The sequence below is a fragment of the Sceloporus occidentalis genome, unplaced genomic scaffold (genome assembly GCF_023333645.1).
Source record: "Sceloporus occidentalis isolate IW3139 unplaced genomic scaffold, rSceOcc1.0.p SCAF_1, whole genome shotgun sequence".
In the NCBI taxonomy this organism is placed as follows: Eukaryota; Metazoa; Chordata; class Lepidosauria; order Squamata; family Phrynosomatidae; genus Sceloporus; species Sceloporus occidentalis.
Window position 1 is genome coordinate 67,903,726 of NW_028316981.1, and position 19,617 is coordinate 67,923,342.

General features: G+C 44.0%; 1 protein-coding gene across 1 annotated transcript in view; it reads right to left on the reverse strand.

The window, feature by feature from the left end:
- Positions 1 to 16,069, reverse strand: part of IARS1 (isoleucyl-tRNA synthetase 1) — a 150,244-nt gene extending 134,175 nt beyond the window's left edge. Inside the window, exon 1 of the mRNA XM_089523630.1 lies at positions 15,894 to 16,069. The gene's annotated coding sequence lies outside the window, so the exon portion shown is untranslated. The remainder of the gene's footprint in view (positions 1 to 15,893) is intronic.
- Between the last annotated feature and the right edge of the window lie 3,548 nt (positions 16,070 to 19,617).

The window sequence follows — 19,617 nt, forward strand, 5'->3', positions numbered from 1 at the left end:
GAAACCCACCTTGGGCAAGTCACACTCTCTCAGCCTTAGAGGACGGCAAGGACAAACCTCTTCTGAACAAATCTTGTTGGCCTTAGGGTCGTCATAAGTCAGAAACGCCTTGAAGGCACACACACACTGGTTTACCAGCCTGATCCCTTTCCTTAGCAATGGTCGTCAAACTGCCCTTTAAGAGATTTTGGACTTCAGTTCCCAGAAGCTTCAGCCATGTTGGCCAACAGTCCGGGATTCCGGGAGTTGAAGTCCAAAATCTATAATTCCTATAACTATACAGTGCTGCTCAAAAGGGAGGACACTGTTATTATTATTATTAACCTTTATTTATAAAGCGCTGTAAATTTACACAGTGCTGTACATACAATCTTTTCAATTGGACGGATCCCTGCCCTCAGGCTTACAATCTAAAAAGACAAGACACAGAAGAAGGGAAAGGTGGTGGGGAAGGGGCCTCTCTAGTAGGATAATACATATAAAATACATAGCAATACAGGAAATGATTCAATAAATGATTCAATAAAACTGTGACATTCATTCCTCCTGGACAGAAGGTTGAAATGTAGGACGGACATGCCCTGGGAAAGGAAGAGGAGGACCTCTGGCAGCCAGTCCACGTTTTCTCTTCTAAAGCTGTCCGACAGCACTTTAGCTGCCAATGGCTCCATCCTACAGAATTCTGGGATTTGTAGTTTGTTGGGGAGTACTCAGTCTGGTGGTCTGTCATCAAACTACAGATCCCAGGATCCTGTTGGACACAGTCATGGCAGTTAAAAGCGACGTCAAACTGTTTTAATTTCTTAGTGTGGAAACACCTCATAGGACTGGGAAACACACTGGAAAAATAACCCGGTTTGGCACAGCTTTAACACTTTTTCTGGCTCAAGGTTATGGAATTCTGGGAGTTGGAGTATGTTGTGGGCCCAGAGCGGAGCAGAGCTCTGTTAAAGTGTTAAAGCTGTGCCAAACTGTTTCGGTGGGCTCTTCCAGAAACAACTAAGGCAGCATCTGCACTGCAGAAATAATCTAGTTTGACGCCATTTTTACTGTGAAACCTGAATGCTATGGAATTCTGGGAACTTTTTAGATTGTAAGCCCGAGGGCAGAGAACCGTCTAACTAAAAAGATTGCATGTACAGCGCTGTGTAAATTTACAGCGCTTCATAAATAAAGGTTAATAATAATGATAATAATAATAATAATAACTGTAGTTTGTTGTGGCACTGGCAGGGAAGGTTAAATGGTTCAAAAACCCAGAATCCCATGCACTGAGTCACCGCAATTAAAGTGGTGTCAAACTGGATTATCTCCGTACTACAGATACATGCCTAAAAGAGGCGTTAAACTGGGGGGGGGGATGTGACACTATAATGGCGGCTTGAATTGACATTAAGATGAAGGTTTGCAAAAAACCAAAACAAAACATTCCCTCAGAAGAAGCCCGTCCGCTATTGGACGAGGGACCGCCTCGGAGGCCCCGCCCCCTTGGCAACTGCCGCCAGGTACAGCCATTTCCCCCACGTACTCTCTATTTGTTTACGCCTTTACCCGCTCCAGCTACGTCTTTTACGCAAGAGACCTGGAAAGCCCAGCACTCGCTCGGCGGAACGGGCGTAAACGCGGTTCGTGCATAGCAAGCGCGAGACGGATGAACGACTTGCCAGGCCGTTTGGGCCAAACCAATATTTATTGTGGTGTACCAACACAAGGCTGAAAATGAGAAGAAAAACACACAGACACACAAACAAAAACCAACAACAATGGCACCCACTTTTCCTAATTGACTCCACTACTCAGGATATTAGTCCTTGCCAACACAACTGATTTGTGTGCAAATCTGCAACCTCCCCCCCCCCCACAGTGGCTGCTATTGGATCCTTCCAAGCAGTATATATATAAGTGGGCGAGGCAGCGCGTCTAGCTGCCAGAAGCCAAGAGTGCTTAAGGAGGTCGGTCCCAGGCGCTGCTCTCTCAAGCCTAGTCCAGTGACGTCTCAATCCCGTTCATTTCCCCTTGCCCAGTGCCAGCCCTGCAGAACCCCCCTGCCTTTTCTCCAGCCAAGACGAGGCGAGCAGCGGTGAAGGGGATCAAACTGTCCCTCAGCCCCCAACACCAGCAGCCCCTGCCTCTACCTCCTCCACCTCCAGGGCAGGCGATGAGCTGCACAAGAGCCCTGCTCAAGAAGAAAGCCAGGAGGGTGGTGAAAAGGTAGGAGGAGGAGGAAGAGGAAGAAGGCTGCTGAAACTTCAAGGCTCAAGAAGCCCACCAAGAAAGAGGAGGAGGAGGAGGTCTCCTCAAGCAAGTAACCCAAAGAGGAGGAAAGAGCCAAGCAAGGAGGAGGAGGAGAAAGGCTGCTGAAACTCCAGGGCTGGGAGTTGTTTAAGAACCCCACCGAGGAGGAGGAGGAGGTGGTCTTCAAGTAAGGAACCCACCAAAGGAGGAGGAGGAGGAAGAAGAAGAAAGCTGCAGAACCCAAGGAGGAAGGCTGTCCAGGAAGCCTAGGAGGAGTAGGTGGTCGTTAAGTAAGGACCCCCACCCCAGGAGCAGAGGAGGAGGAATAAGAAGCAGCCAAGCAATGACCCTTCCGACAAGAGGAAGGAAGGAGGAAGGCTGTCCAGGAAGCCCACCCAGGAGAAGGAGGTAGAGGTGGTCGTTGTCAAGTAAGGACCCCTTCCCCTAAGCAGAGGAGGAGGAATAAGAAGCAACCAAGCGAAGACCCTCCCCCAGGAAGAAGAAGAAGAAGAGGAGGAGGAGGAGGAAGCAGTAGCCAAGCAAGGAAGCCACCCCAAGGAAGAGGGGGAAGATAAGCAAGGGATCCCCTCCCCCAGGAAAAAAAGAAGAGGAAGAATCATAGAATTGTAGAGTTGGAAGAGACCACAAGGGGCCATCCAGTCCAATCCCCTGAAGCAGCCAAGCCAGGAAGGGGAGGAAGAGGAGAAGGAGGCTCAGGAAGCCCACCAAGGAGGAGGTGGTCAAGTAAAGACCACCACCCCCAAAGAGCAGGGAGGAGGTAAGGAAGCAACCAAGCAAGGGCCCTCTCCCCAGGAAGAAGAGGAGGAGGAGGAGGAGGGAGGAGCAGTAGCCAAGGAAGGAACCCACCCCAAGGAAGAGGAGGGGGACAAGCAACGGACCCCTTCCCCAGGAAGAGGAGGAGGACGAGGAAGCAGCCAAGCAAGGAAGCCCCCATTCAGCAGGAGGAGAGGAGAAGGTGGTGGTCTCCTCAAGTAAGGCTTCCACCCGAAGAAGAAAGAGCCAAGCAAGAAGCCCCTCTCCCTCAGCAGGAGGAAGGCTGCTGAAACGCCAGGGCTGGGAGCTTATCTAGAAACCCACCCGAGAAAGAGGAGGAGGAGGACAAGCAAGGAACCCTCAAGGAGAGGAGGAGCCAGGGAGGAGGACGCCAAGCAAGGAACTCGCCCCCAGGAGGAGGAGGAGGAGGAGGAGGAAGGTTGCTGAAAAGCCCAGGGCTGGGAGCTGTCCAGGAGCCCACCGAGGAGGAAGCAGCTTAGCAAAGAACAAGCACTTTCGAGGAAGAGGAGGAGGAGGAGGAGTGGGGCTGGCTCTTGTTCTCGGGGGAGGAGGATGTGAGGGGGGCTGGCGGGGGTCCCTGCCATGCTGCGCCGGGGGGAGCTGCTCCTGTGGGGCCAGGCGGGCAGGGCCCAGGGGGGGAGAGGGGGCAGCGGGGTGTCCCTGGGGGCCCCCCCACCCAAAGGACCTCAGCAGGAGGCGGAGGTGGGCGGGGTGGCCGCCGAGGAGGAGGCGAGGCCGCCCCCCGGGCTCCTTCCGCCCGCCGCCCTGCCCTCCGCGCCCGGGCCCCCCCTCCTGCTGCCCCCCGCGGTGCTGCTTCCGCCCCAGGCGCCCCCGGGTGCTGCTCTCCCTGCGGCCGGCCAACCTCGGGGGTCGGAGGGGCTGCTCGGAAGGCATGCGGGCCCCCTGCAACACCAACCAGTTCCTGATGGGGGAGAAGTACCGCCTGATGCACCTCCGCTCGGACTCGGTGGGCATGGAGGAGGAGGAGGAGGAGGGGGGCAGCCCCGGGGGCTCCGACGGCGAGGTGGACCCCTGCTGCCTGGACATGGACGCCTACTTGGGGGCGCTGGAGAACGCCCGCGGGGCCCTCCTGGACGGAAAAGAGCCCTCCGCCGCCGCCGCCTCCTCTGCCCCGCAGCCAGGGCTCCCCCTGGAGGAGGAGGAGAACAGCCTCCCCTACTTCCCCTCCGAGGACGACCTCCTCCAGAGCCAGAGCTTCATGGAGAGGGACTTCCAGCAGTTCTGCAGCACCATCACCTGACTCTGCCCCCACTTTTTTCCCCAGGAGATCTGGGGCTGCATCCACACTGGAGAAATAACCCGGTTTGGCACCACTTTAATTCTTTGTCTTTGCTATGGAATTCTGGGAGTTGGAGTTAGTTGTGGGGCGGGCCCACAACAAACTCCAACTCCCAGAATTCCATAGCAAAGAGTCAGACAAAGAGTTAAAGTGGTGCCAAACCATGCTATTTCTCCTATGTGGATGCAGCCTGGGGTTGAGTGCCTTCCGGTCCTTTCCAGCTTAATGGCCGCCCCCAGGCAGGCCTCTCCTGGGGCTTTCCTGGCAAGGTTTGCTCAGAGGAAGTTGGGCCTGGCCTTCCCCAGAGGAGGAAGAGGCTGAGAGAGCGTGACTTGCCCAAGGTCACCCAGTGGGTTTCCATAAGCAAACAGGGATTCAGATCTTGGCCTCCAGAGCTGTGCTGTTCTGACCACTCCCAAACCTCCCCGTTTTGTTTCTCAATAACGAATCGGGGTGCAGTGCATAGACAGATTTTGAAACTCTGTGTATGTATATACATACGTACATACCATACATGTATACCGTGTGTGTGTGTATATATATATATAATATGGAAAATGTTCAGTGTCAGAGACAGGTCTCCTCACTATTGTCTCCTCTAATGTCTAAGTCCCAGTAGATCTCAGGAGCAGAACTCCCATTTGGGCAGCTGCCTTGGATTTTTGTGTGAATGTACTGTCATGAAACCCACTTGGTGACCTTGGAGAAGTCACACAGTCTCAGCCTCAGGGCAAGGCAGAGGCAAACCTCCTCTGAACAAATCTGGCCAAGGAAAACCCATGATAGGATTGCCATTGTTATTGTTGTCAACCCTCAGGTTGTTTCCAACTAAAAGTGATCCTAAGGCAAATGTACTGTGGGGTTTTCTTGACAGGTTTCTTGGTGGTGGGGCATAACATTGCCATCCTCTGAGGCTGAGAGAGTTTGACTAGCTCAAGGTCACCCAGTGGGTTTTCATGCCAAGTTGGGATTCAAATCCTTAGGGTTGCCATAAATCGGAAATGACTTGATTGCACAAACAACAAGTGTGCTTAAATACCCACTTTGGTCAGTCCTTTCACACAGAAGTCCAAGCAGCAAGGAAGGAAGAATCCTGCTGATCCTGTGGTAAATATGCCACAGATGGGTATGTAAACATGTGGTAAGGTGGGGCCTCCGTATCATCTTGCAGAGTGGTTTGGATCACCTAGGAGCAGCTGTGGTCTAGGCAGATGTGATCGCGTCCACAACCTGGGGACCTTCATTTCTATCATGGATCCCACTGAATCCCTGCTCATTTTATTTTTTCCTCCCCTCATCCAAAAGAACTGGAATTCATTTTGCATCACCTAAGGATTAAATTCTGAGATAAGTTACATTTATACTGTTCTTTTGTATATTTGAACCAAGCTGCCACCATGTTTAAAATGCATTTTCAGCTGAATGGAGGGCTGAGCAGAGGGAGGGGACAAGAACATTGTACCCAAGCTCAAGGCAGCTTTATCTTTCCAACACGTACTGAATCCCTAATTTTCTGTTTTGTGTACACATGGAGCCACTGCCTGTGGTTAAACAAGTTTTGGTGTGAGCAAAGAAACAATAACCTTTTAGATCCACTGTGATCCTGTTGACATTTGTGTATTTCTGTTTAAGGTGACCGAATCAGGACCACTGCAGCTACATCCCACTTACCTTTAACTCCCAATTCTTGGGGGGTAAGAGGGAGTGATGAAAGGAAGAGGCTCTGTATTGGGGCGCTTTAAAGACACTTCCCTGCAACCCCTTTGCATTTTGGTCAAATGGGGCCAGGCCATTTAATATGCAATATGCCATGATTATGACTGTAAATGAAGTAATGTTTTTAAATAATAAAAGCAAATCAGCTATGTGGGGTGTTTTTCCCTTTGTGTATGTGATTCATTTTCCTTCTCTGGGAAGGAAAACAAATCCATGATAGCAAGAAGGAAGATGAGAAGTAGATAATTAGAGGGAAGAGGTGGAGGACTGAACCAGTCTTGCAGAGGGATGTTGAAAATGAGGAGGACTGCAAGAGTGGGGTGGGGTGGGGGGAATAAATCAAGGTACATCAATAGTACATAATGGGGTAGGGGTATGTTATGTGTGTACCCAGCAGTAAAATTGGCAGAGGTATATAGGGCCTCCTGTAAGATAAAAACTGCTTACAACAGTAAAAAGTGTGGGTGGCTGTTAAGACCCAGTGTGGGGGGGGGACGCTATGAAGATACAAGAACAGTAAGTCACATATTGCACTTTACTCTTTTAAGACAATGGGCTAAAGTGAGGGAAAATAGTGGTGGAAGAGGCTTGCAGAGCATGAGGAATTAAAAGCTCCACTTTAAGAATATGTACAAAACCATATGTTAGAGATAAGGTCTCTGGGGGAGGGGGGGGGGACAATATGATTTGAAATTGGAAGTATTCTCATGCAGCCATTTTTTAAACCATAGCTTGTGCTCAAGCTCTGTTAAAATGGAGGGGACAAAAATAAATGGGCACTCCAAGATCCTCCTTTGAACACTAGAGGGAGAAATGAAATTTCTGAGCTGAGGTTTGGTAGCCTTTCATGCACAGCAGTACTGAAACGTGTTGTGCAGAAGTAAATGCTGTATATAACAGGTACCCAGCTGCCCTCAGTTCTTTCAAATTGGACCAGCTGTCTTTGGAAAAAGGAGAGGTACCTAATTTTAAGGAAAACATCAATTATTTATGTAAAAGAATTTGATTATTTAAACTAAAAACTATAGTTATTGGTGGAAGTGCCCCCCCCCCCATTTCTTGGTGATCGACATTTTGTTAACCAGAGGAGCTGAAAGTGGTAAGGGAATGCAGAACAAGAAATGCCACTCGTATATCTGCCAAAATATACCAAAAAATATGTTTGGCAGTTCTGGGAGTTGGGAACAGGAAAAAAGGAATGGAAAATTAAAATACCCCTCTCTGTGTAATGACTGGCACATCTTTCTTGGTGCGCAGGTGTTTGAGAAGCTTTTTGCGTGCCTTTCTGGCATTGCATGGTTTCCTGTGTTTCACCAGCAGTCAAGCCAGAATGTTTGACAAGCAGGAGCAGCAGCAAGAAGGAAACAGTAGATCCATTGATTCTTGAGCCTGAGTTTGTGTGACCTGTTTCTTGTAGGACAACTCTGAGCAAAATTGGATACGACATATAAACTACTACCATGTCTCAAGCATGACTTAAGTGTTTCTATATACAGTAGGTCCTTGTTATCTGCTGTGATTTAATTCCAGGACCCCCTTTGGATAACAAAATCCATGGATGCTCAAGTCCCATTAAATACAATGACATAACAAAATGGTGTTCCATATATAACATGACAAAATCAAGGCTTTCTATTTGGAATTTATACTTTTTAAAAAATATTTTCAAGCTATGGATGCTTGAATCTGTGCATTAAAAAAGCATGGATAAGGAAGGCTTGTTGTACATGTCCCATTCTTGATGGTGTATATTTAGTTCTGCTTTGCCTGTAACTCCTCTAAGAATACAGTGTGTTAACAAAAAACCAAAACAGACTGCTTTTAGGATTGTGCAATCAAAGGACCTCTGAAGCAATTCCTCTTATTCTTGTGGGTGATTAACGTTCACATGCTTTGATGAAGACAAAGTCCAGCAGGAGGAAAGATACAAAACACGATAAGAAACATTGCATACGTCTCTTCAGTTTTATGTTGGTCATGCAGCACATACACTAAAGCTTTTGCAAGATGCTCAGGAAGTTACTGTTTTTGAGACCCTGGAGGAGGGATCACAGGAAATGCTGTGTTAGCCCCTCTTAGGCAACCACCAACTGTCACCAAGCTCATTGTAATGCCTTAGTTGCTAGCTTCTTCCATTCTTTTTTTTTTTTTTTTGGGGGGGGGGGGGCGGAGGGAATATTAACATTTTAATTATGTAAATTGGGATAATCTTTGTTTCTCCTTTCCCCATTAACTAACCTTCTCTTACACCTGAATGTGGCCTAAATACTCTAAAGGCATCAGATCCTGTCTGGCCTTGGGGTATATATGATTATGGTATCTCACCTGCCAGGTAAGTATGTCTGGTCTTGGAAGCCAAGCAAGACCAGCTCAGATTAGTACTTGGATGGGGGACCACTAATGAACACTAAATGCTGTAGGCTATATTTTAGAGGAAGGAACTGGCAAAACTACCTCTGAGTATTCCTTGCCTAAGAAAACCCTGTGAAATTCCTGGGTCACCATAAGTTGACAGGCAACTTGAAGACATACACAGAGAGACTTTGAAATGGGAGACAGCAAAGAGGAGCCCTGGTGCTGCATGCAGTCCCCAAGATGTTTTTGCAGCCCCTGACACCCTTCAAACTCCCCCAAGTACTCCTTTTTTTTTAAAATGAAAAAATACTGAATTTGCTCTTCTGGAAGTTTTTCACTCTACGCAATTATAACACTATGATTACACTTTAACTGTAATGGCAACATCCTATGCAATCCTGGGATTTACACTTCTGGGAGAGACATTTACAAATCTCATCCAGAGAGCTTGAGTACCTGACAAAACTATAAATCCCAGGATTCAATAGGATGCAGGTATGTTCTTTAAAAAAAGAATATAGAACTTTAAACTGTGAAGGGGCCCTAGGACTTATGTTTCATTTATAGGTTGTGGGGATCGGGGGGGGGGGGGGGTTGGTCTGCACCATTTAACATAAAAAGTACTCTTTTTTTTTTCAAAAGTAGAAATGGATTTCCAGCCAATTCTCATCCCCCTACTACAGTCCAGAGTTAAAGCTGAAATTTGCATATGCAGGAACCTCCTCTGACATGGATGAAAAAGTAATTGCAGTTCTTTCTTTATATCTTGCTTTGCTCTATGGGAAGGCAGAGTGGTGTATTCATAAAATCAATTTAAGCAATGTAGAACAATTTGAAACTTTAAACAGACTAAAACGGAGTTAAAGCATTTCACAAAGTTAAAAAAATTCAAAACAGTTTAGAACTATGGTAAATCATGGAAAATCCTGTTGGAGTTACAAGTTATGCATCTATAACTGATTCATATTCACAATCCCTACATATCCAATAGTTTAGGCCAGGGATTTATTGGGCAGGAGCCTCTGTGGGTGATAGAGGTCTGTTCTCCTGTTGATCAGGATGCAGCAGACTGATATTTGCACTCACTCCTTCCAGCAACTCTCAGTGCAAGGAGGAATTGTGATAGCACCCCTCCTTTTGACTATTGCATTGGACACTGCTTGCAGAAGTGGGATTGTAATGCCAATCTGCTGCACACTATTTAACAGGGGGACATGCCCCATCACTTGCAGCTGCTGCCCAGTAAATCAGGATTACCCCCTTCCAATCCTATTTGATACAGGAGACAATAGTACTTGAGAATCTTGGCCCACATTTTGATGATGCCAGGAGCAGAGCGACATTGTTGCCAATGAGGCCTCAAAGAGAAGGGTATTCCATAACTAGGATGCTACAGCAGAGAAAGTGTTTATCATACAGTTTAATGGACTTGACTCATGGCAACTCTATGAATGAGGCATCTCCAAGACCCCCTTTTCTCAATCTCTCTGCTCACATCCTGTAAATTCATGCCCGTGACCTCCCTGATTAAGTCTAGCCATCTGGCACGTGGTCGTCCTCTTTTTCTACTTTTCCTAGCATTATTGTCTTTTCTAGTGAGTCATGCCTTCTCAGGATGTGGGCAACAGTACTGTACAACAGCCTAATTTTGTTCATCTTGACTTCCAGGGAGATTTCAAGCTTGATCTAATCAAGGACCCATTTGTTTGACTTTTTGGCCGTCTATGGTATCCCCAACACTCTTCTTCATCACTACATCTCAAATGAGTTGGTTTTCTTTCTGCTTTCTTCACTGTTCAGTTCTTACATCCTTACACGGTAATGGGGAATTCAATGGCTTGGCAATCCCAACTTTAGTGTTCAGTTGTATATCTTTACATTTTTGGAAGTAACATACCCTCCAACATTTCATAGATGAAAACTGGAAAGCCTGTGGCCAATAAATATCAGAGTGTAGTCAAGATGGCAGAAATTATCACTGAGGAAGACCTCACAAGTTAGGAGAGGCTTTTGCATGAGCTGCTGAGTTAATTGAATGCACTTTGAACTCAGTTTACAGCAACTGAAGTAAACTGAGAACAAATGGGGAAAATGGAAGGAAGAGAAAGAAACTGGGATGTTTAAAAAGCAGCTGAAAAGTGGGATGGCAGAGAATTAATTAGGACTATCCTTGCCAAACTGGACAGTTGGAAGGTACAGCGCGCCCGCGCCATACGCGGGCACGCCATACGCGGCCTTGAGCATACGCGCTCAAGCTGCGGGGCGCGTGCGGGGCGGAAGGGGCGGTGCGTCTCATTCAATTGAATGGGCGTGCGCGCCCGTTGTGCCCCGCGCGATCCCGCGCCACCGTGCACGAGCCCCATTGTTTCCAATGGGGCTCGAGCATAGGCGGAATTCACCTTACGCGGTGGGATCCGGAACGGATCCCCCGCGTAAGGCAAGGACGGACTGTATATGCTAATAGAGGCAGACTATGACTTCTTTGCAAGTTTCACTGCTATGTAATAGGCACACGCCAAGACTTCACTAATTTTGAATCATACTTGCTCCATACATGTTCCCCACCCTGACCTAAGCGGTTTACAAATTGTAAGCTAATTGCCCCCAAGAATCTGGGTACTCATTTTAGTGACCTCGGAAGGATGTTAGCCTGAGTCAAGCTTGAGCCCTTGGCTGGTACTGAACTCGCAATCTTGCAGTTTGTGGGTGAGTGGCTGGCATTTAACCATTGTGCCATCAGATGCATTTGGTGCATTGCATCTCTCCACATACTGATTCTACAGACTAACACAGCTATATCTTTGAATACTTGACACTGTGTTTTTGAAGGAAATTGGCTGAATTGGATATGTATTGATGTAAGTTTGCTTTTTTGCATGACTTCTTAGCAGGAAATGCACAGTACAAGATTTCTGTGCTTCATTATGCCATTTTGTTGAATCATAAATGAATTTAAAAATTCACAGAAATGCAAATTAGGTGACATGTTTAAATAAATAGCTGCCACTTCCTTATCTGATCCCTCTATACACAAAAATGTATCCCTCTTCTGTTTAAAGGGTATTTTTAAAATGCTATCTGGTGTACAGAGCTTGGAAAATTTACCTTTTTGGACTATAGCTTTTAACACTGGGGGCTGGGGAATTCTGGCATTTGAAATCCAGAACAAGAAACATTCCCAAACACTGTGGTGCATTACTTTAGCAATTGAGATAGAGCCTGGGAAGTTTTGTGTGGGCAGGAACCTGTGTTATACTTGCTCATACCTGTCATTACTATTATTATTATTTCCTAAGAGCTGATTGCAAATTTGAACTCTAAAGAACAGTAGTGTAGGGGGAAATTAATACAGCAGCTAGTTTAAATAAGTTGAAATCAGATAAAACAGATTTTGCATTTTTTTCCTACACATGCCATATTCTGGCCATTTTCCACGAGTAGCTCCGGTACAACTATATATCTGAACAGATTAATCTCATGTAGGCATACCCATTCCCTGCTGTTCAGAATAAACTGATTTGATATGCAATTATTATTATTATTATTATTAACCTTTCTTTATATAGCGCTGTAAATTTATACAGCGCTGTACATACAATCTTTTAGTCAGACGGTTCCCTGCCCTCAGGCTTACAATCTAAGAAGACACGACACAAAAGGAGAAGGGAGTGGTGGTGGGGAATGAGATCAGGTCCAGCAGTTCTTCTCCACCTCCGAGACCTGGACCAAGGCAGATGGACTGGAGGAAGGGCTTGGCTTCTTAATGGATGGTTAAATTTTAGTACTTCGTGTCTTAATTTCATATATTTTACTTTAATGCCCTATTTTCATGGTCAAATGATTGAGTCAGCCAATAAATCAAAATGGAATCACTAATTAAAAAGCAGATTTTGGTCAAAAAATCAAAAGTAGGCTATGACTTGGAAAGTCAATTATAAAGCAACTAGATAAGATCCTCAAAGGTAAAGATTTATCATTAAAAACCAAAATCAAAATTGTCTGTGACTTAGTATTTCAAATTTCTGTGTATGGATGCAAAAGATGAATGCTGAAGAAAGTTGAAAGGAGAAGATCAACTCATCTGAAATATGGTGCTACAGGAAAGTTTTGTGGATACCATGGACCACCAAAAAGACAAATTAATAAATTCAAGACCAAATCAAGCCTGGCCTCTTGCTAGAAGACAGAATGACTAAACTGTGGATATTGTACTTTGGACATAGCATGAGAAGACATGGTTGCTGAAAATTGATGAAGGCAGTATGAAAAATGGGAGTACACATCACAGATGGATTGATTCATTTAAGCAAGCTATAGCCCCGTGTTTGCAAAACCTCAGCAGAGCTGTTAATAACAGGATATCTTGAAGATTTCTTAAGTATAGATTTGCTATAAACTGAAATGGATCCAAGTGCAAATCAAGCCTGAACCTCTCTCAAAAAGCCAAAATCACTAAACTAAGGCTATCATACTTTGGGTATATCGTAATGCAACATGACTAATTGGAAAAGACAATAATGCTCAATAGAGTGGTAAGCAATAGGAAAAGAGGAAGACTACAGTTCAAGAATCCACAAACCTGACTTTGCGAGATTTTAGCTGGGTTGCTGATGATTGGGCCTCGTTAAAGTCATTGATTCATAAGGTCACCATAAACTGAAGCTGGGATACTGTGACTCAAGGCAGAAAATGCACATCATCACACTGGCATATAAACAGCTCAGCACCAGTATGGGACTCCAGCAAAGCAAAAATGTGATCACCAATAATGCAATGGATGTAATTATAACACACATAAACCATATAGTCCAACACGGGGGCACGGGATGAAGGGGGGGGGGGTAAAGGGAACATGCATGTTTTTTCCCCATGATTGTGCTTTACCAATTTATCATTCAGTACACTGATGCCCCAATGCATTATACAGGTGGTGCATCACACATGCAGCTGTGTGGCCAGTCATATGGGAATGGCATCTGGATGGGAATGTAGGTAATTGGGGGTTGCAGGTGGTGTGTTTGTGCAATGGTGCAGATGTATGGTGGGGAGCTGACAAAAAAAAACCTGCATAGTGCATCTTGATGGCATGTGGTGTGGACAGACTGTGGGTGTTTGGCCCATCTTGGGATCAGGCCGTGTAGACAGCAGGGTTTCAACCCACTTGCAGAAAACCCAGGATCAAGCTGCTTTTTCCTGCCTGTCTGCTCTAGCCCATAGTAAAGTTCCAAATAATTACACAAATATTACAGATAGTAACTTCTAATTTTAAATTACAGTATATATTTACTACAGCCATGATAAATAAACAAGATATGCCTATATCTTGAGGAGACACCTGTACTTTTTGCTAAATGTTCTATGACTTTTAGATCCCATGCAAATTCATGCATTGAATTTATGTCCTTTATCACTAACTGTTTGATACACAGTGCAGTATGATAAGCTATCAACCAAGGACGTAGCCAGGATTTTGGGAAGGGGGGTGTCAAGACTAAGTGCCACCATTTTGAGAGGCTAAGAGCCCCCCCCCCAAGACACAAAAAGAGGGTCGAGCGTTTACCCTCGACACCTTGATGGTACCACTTTAACTTCCGTTATGGCTTCGTGCAATGGAATCTTGGGAACTGTAGTTGAGTCATCTGTCAGGTGCCACAACAAACTACAAATCCCAGCATTTCACAACATGGAGCCAAGGGCAGTTAAAGTGGCATCAAACTGGATTATTTTTTCAGTGCAGATGCAAACTGAGTCCTTCCTCTGAAGGTGTTTACATCAGATAAATTCAGCTCGATAAAGCAAAGTGCAGCTGCTCGAGCAGTGAGCGGCAGCCACTCTGTTCATGCTCAGAGACACTCTGCTCATGCTTTGAGACACTGTATTCCAACATCTGAGCTGAGCTACGAACCCAGGCTGCATCCACACATTTCATTCCCACTTCCAAGAGGGATTTTTAATTTTGAGACACACACACACACACACACCTTTTAATTCCAAGACCTATCTATCTATCTATCTATCTATCTATCTATCTATCTATCTATCAATCATCATTTTTAATTCCAAGCCATTATACGTTCCTTTCTTTTTATATTAAACAAACCCCTTTAAGAGAATCCTATTTTGGGAGAAAGGCAGGGTATAAAATCAATCAATAAAAAATTATAGTGCAATAGTCTATCAGTGCATGGCTTACATTATAAGACTTTATACCTTTATACATTTAAAAACTATTAAAATCACAGTAGGCTCAGAGTGCTACAGAATCATGGAATCATAGAGTTAGAAGAGACCCCTAGAAGGGCCATCCAGTCCAACCCCATTCTGCCATGCAGGAACTCCCAGTCAAAGCATCCTCAACAAATTATGTAATGGAGGTGTCCATCTACATTGTAGAAAGATATACTATAGATTAATGCTATGGAAAATCACCACCTTGAGTCTGTATATTGGGAGAAAGGCGGGATATAAGAAAATAACAACAACAACAATATCTGGGTATTGTAGTTTTGTGAGACATTTAGCCTTCTTTGTCAGAGAGCTCTGGTGGCACAACATACTACAAATCGCAGGATTTTCCATAGCATTAAAGTAGTGTCGAACTGGATTATTTCTGCAGTGTGCAGCCTTATTAAACTGCAGTTCCCATCAGTCTGTGGTGCTGCTGGATGATGGGGCCTGCAGTCTAGCATTGCCTGGAGCAGGGCCATAGGACTCCACAGCCACAATTCATCATCTTAGATTGATTCCATATATTAATTAATTAATCATAAAAACATAGAGTTAGAAGAGACCCCACGAAGGGCCATCCAGTCCAACCCCATTCTGCCATGCAGGAACTCTCCATCAAAGCATCCCCATTGACATGCTGAAAAAGGGCCAGCTAACTGTATTTTATTCTATTTGTCTCTTAAAAAAGAGAAAAAACAAGGCTGGAAGGAAGTCTCTTGCCTTTTTGCATCACAGACCCACCTCTTTTTTGTTGTTGCAAAAATCCAGAAATGACTGTTTTTGAAAACGTGAGTCCATTCTCAGGAGAAATGTCCAGAGTAGAGTCTGAGTTTCCTTTCTCTGGACTTCCAAAACCCCAAACTGACCCTGAGAGCATCTGGTCTGACCCCCAACTCAAGGAAACTTGGAAATCCTGAAGGTTTAGATCAATTACTGAATTATTGAATTATACAAGGCATAGTGGTCTCAGGGTTTTGCTGAAGCTCAGTATGCAGAAGCACAACATTATTTTAAAAATATTGTGCATTAAATTACCTTCAGTCTATGTCTATGAGATGCATATGAAACATACATGGATCCCATCTCCCAGTATATCCCATTAGACATACTGTATATAAATATACCAAACTCTGAAAAACTCCAAAATCCAAAATACATCTAATCCTCAGCATTTTGGGTAAGGGATATTATTATTATTATTATTATTATTATTATTATTATACTATATTGTACATGGATATAACAGCTAAAAGTTAGAAGTCACCTTTTCTTTCTTTTATATTTCCTTTTAGAATCTTCCTTCCTTCCTTTTTTCTTTCTTCCTTTCTCCCCTTCCTCTTCCTCCCTTTCTTTTCCTTCTTTTCTTCAGTTCTCCCTCCCTCTTATTCTTCCTTCCTTTTTCCCCTTCCTTCCCTTCTTCTTCCTTCTGCAAAAGCACAAGGGAGGAAGGGGGAGGAGGAGGAGGAGGAGGAGGAGTGGAAGCTGGACTCTGAAGGAAACGAAAGCGAAAGGAGTCACAGGGACTCCCTCTCTCTCTCTCCCTCTCTCTCTCCCCCTCTCTCTCTGAGCTTGCAACTGGTGTTCAAGCTCCTTCCTCCTCCCTCCTCCCTCCCCCCTCCATTAAAGCCACGGAGCAGAGGGAAAAGGGGAACTTTTGTTTTGTCTTTCCTCTGTTCCCTCGCCGTGGTTTTAATGGAGGGGAGGGGGGAGGAAGGAGCTTGAACGCCCCCAGGGCCTGATAGGGGGGGTTCCGACCCCCCAACCCCCCCCCCCCCGGCTACGTCCTTGTATCAACCCTAGTTAGCATGTCCCATAGAGAAATGTAATGGGAACTGCAGTCCCACAATATCTGGAGGATATTCCCCATTCCCACCCTTACCTTATAGTTAAAACTAATGAATCCCAAGCATGCATGTATTTTCATGAAGAGATATAGGGTAGATTTTCCCGCTCCCACTCACCTTCCCTGGCTACCTCCTTTGGAGGGATTGCATTTTGCTGCCTGAGGCAAAGCACCAAACAGTAGCTTCCCTTCCCAAAATCCAGAGGCATATTAGACAAGGCTAGACAAGCCATTTGGGTCACTGGAACACAAATCTCCACAAAAGACTTTATTTGTCAGTTGATGACGACGATGATGATGATGATGATAGCTAGCCATTTGCTAGTGTTTCGTGATGCACAAAAGCTGGTATGTGAAGCAATTGCTTTATTTTTCCTAACAGTAAAGGGAGTCTGGCTTCTGATGTGTTTTAGCCACTTCCTTTTACATATGCAGTTTACAAATGAATGTGCTTGTATTTCTGGGATTTGTAGACCCAGGAGTAACTTTTTCAGGCTTTGACAGATATGTCTCCAGCTCCAATTGCTTCTTCTGTGTCGATGTCATGTGTGTTGTTGTCACTGGTATGGTTAGTGATTTGTGCACTGTTGTTTTAAGGTCATTTGTGCATTTTCCATTGTGTGTTTTCCTCTCACATGATGAGCACACATTGAGCAGGGAAGCCATTTTGGCACCATTTCCCCATTCCTGGTGTAATGCCAGTATTCTTCCTTTGCTCATCTCCTTTTATTTGGTATCTTTATTCATCTTCTTTCTTTCTTATGTTTATATTTCAGTTTTTGATTGCAAATGGTGTAGTGGATCAGTACAGTACTAATGACATGATCAGGTAAGCACTGAGGAAGGGAGCAAACAAGTAATCAGGTAGCAATTGACTCAGTCTGTAAAAATAGATGTATTCTTTCCCCTGCTTCCACCAATAATCTTTTCATTTTATTAAACTATAGAATAATGTGTTCGGAAGGTATATCTCTTGCCATGAACAGCAATTTGCAGTTAGGTCTGTGTCACCATCATCTCAGAAATCGCTATGAGAATTGTTGGGACAATATAGAAATCTGGGAATTAAAAATTTAGGAACGTAAACCAAAAAGAAAAAAAAGCCCTAAAAGCTTCATTTCACATCTGAAGTCCAAAAGTGGCGCACTACTCTATAAGATGGTGACACAGACTTACTGCAAATTGCTGTTCATGGCAAGAGATATACCTTCTGAACATTAATACTGTACTGACCCACTACACCACTTGCAAACAAAAAATGAAATATAAACATAAGAAAGAAAGAAGATTTTAAAAAAACATGACAGAAACACTGTAAAGTTTTATAAACTCTTATATTCCAAAATACATGTTGAAATATTTGGTCTATTTTAAAATAAACATTTGAAGATTAATTGTCTGATTCTGCTTTGACATCATGGTTATCATAAAGCTAAGAAGCATTTATCTTCAACAAGAGAATACCAAAAACTTATATCTATGTTGTTTTTTTCTTTCTTTGGCAGTGACCAGGAAAAAAAGAGCTTTACTCCTATGGGCAAAAGTTGTGATCTGCACATAGTGTAACATTTCTGTCATCTAAGATAGACCCCTTTCACCATCTATTTTTAGAGGTCCATGATGTTGCAGTAAGTGGAGACATAACTAAACTCAATGAACCATGCTTCTATTTTTTCCCTCCTAACAGAGAGCTTTATACCAGATGTAATCTACCTCGTAGGCTGAACGTTTGTCCATAAATCTATCATACCTTCCCCCGTTCATCTTAGAAGAAGGAGAATAAGTGTAAAAAGTGCATAAAATAGAGGAAGTAGATGGGGAGACTCCCTCCCTCATAGTACTAGAATCTGGGTTCATCCAACTAAGCAGAATGGTGTGGTATTCGGACAGATAAAATGAAGAATTTTCTTTCTAAATAGCACAGAATTTGCTACCACAAGATGCAGTGGTAGCCACCAATTTGGATGACTTTAATATTTTATATTTTAATATTTGTACTTTATAAAAATGATTCCTAACATATAATATATGGAATATCATTTCAGAGACATAAAAAGTTGATTGAAGTTACAAGTATCCTTATTGCACTAGTTTTAAAGCTATCCTTTAGTAACTGTATTTTTAAAACATAATTTTAATACAGAGAGAGTGGCCAAGGTCTAATACCTGTAATGCACTTTGGTATCCAGCCCCAGCAGAACTGAGACTTTCTTCCCTTCTCAAATGGATTTTCCATTTCTCTGAAGCAGGTTTTTATGGGGCACCAGAGGGCTTCAGGACTGAAAGGCTTCTAGCAGAAGCAACAGAATCCAACAGATGTAAACTTTTTTATCCTAGCTGCTATATTTCATTATTTTTAATACTTTACAAAGAAAACTGAATGCTAGAGTGAGGTGTGAAAAGAGTTAAGAGAGATTTTGTAACTGGTAGAAGCACAGAGGAACCAGGTGGCACAATGGTTTGAGCACTGAGTTATGACTCAGGAGACCAGAATTTGAATCCCTTCTTAATAATGAAATCCCAGTGAGTGACCTTGGGAAAGTTATACTCTCTCAGCCTCAGAAGGAGGCAAAAGCAAAACCCCGCTCCACAAATCCTGTCAAGAAAAGCTTTAGGGTTGCCATAAGCAGAAAACAACTTAAAGGCGCACAACAACGGCAATTCTCAGTGTCTAGTTCTAGGGCCTCATGAAGAGACAAACCTTAGGATTCCATAGCCTGTTGCCATGGCAGTTAAGTGGAATCATAATGCTATAGTTGTACAGTGTAAAAGGGCCCTAGAGTGAGAATAAACAGCATTAACAGCAGTGAGCAAAAGGCTGGAAAGGGTTTCCATCTGCCAAATGTCAGTTATGAGTTTTTGTTTTCCAACATATTCTAAGTCAGAAGGCTATCCTTTTTAATTCTAAGTGACCTGTATTTTCACTATTTTTATGAATATCTATGACTTCCCACCATTTTGTCTCTTATATTAATCTATTTTAAACTGGATTCATTTTGGGTATGGTTCTAGTTTTATGGCCACTTTCCATGTACTCGCTAAAGCAAAGTAAAAGAGAAAGAATACCCTTTCAGTTATAACTGCCAACATTTAAAAATCCAGGAGCTGCATCTACTGTGGACCAAGTGCTCTAATTCAAAAGAAG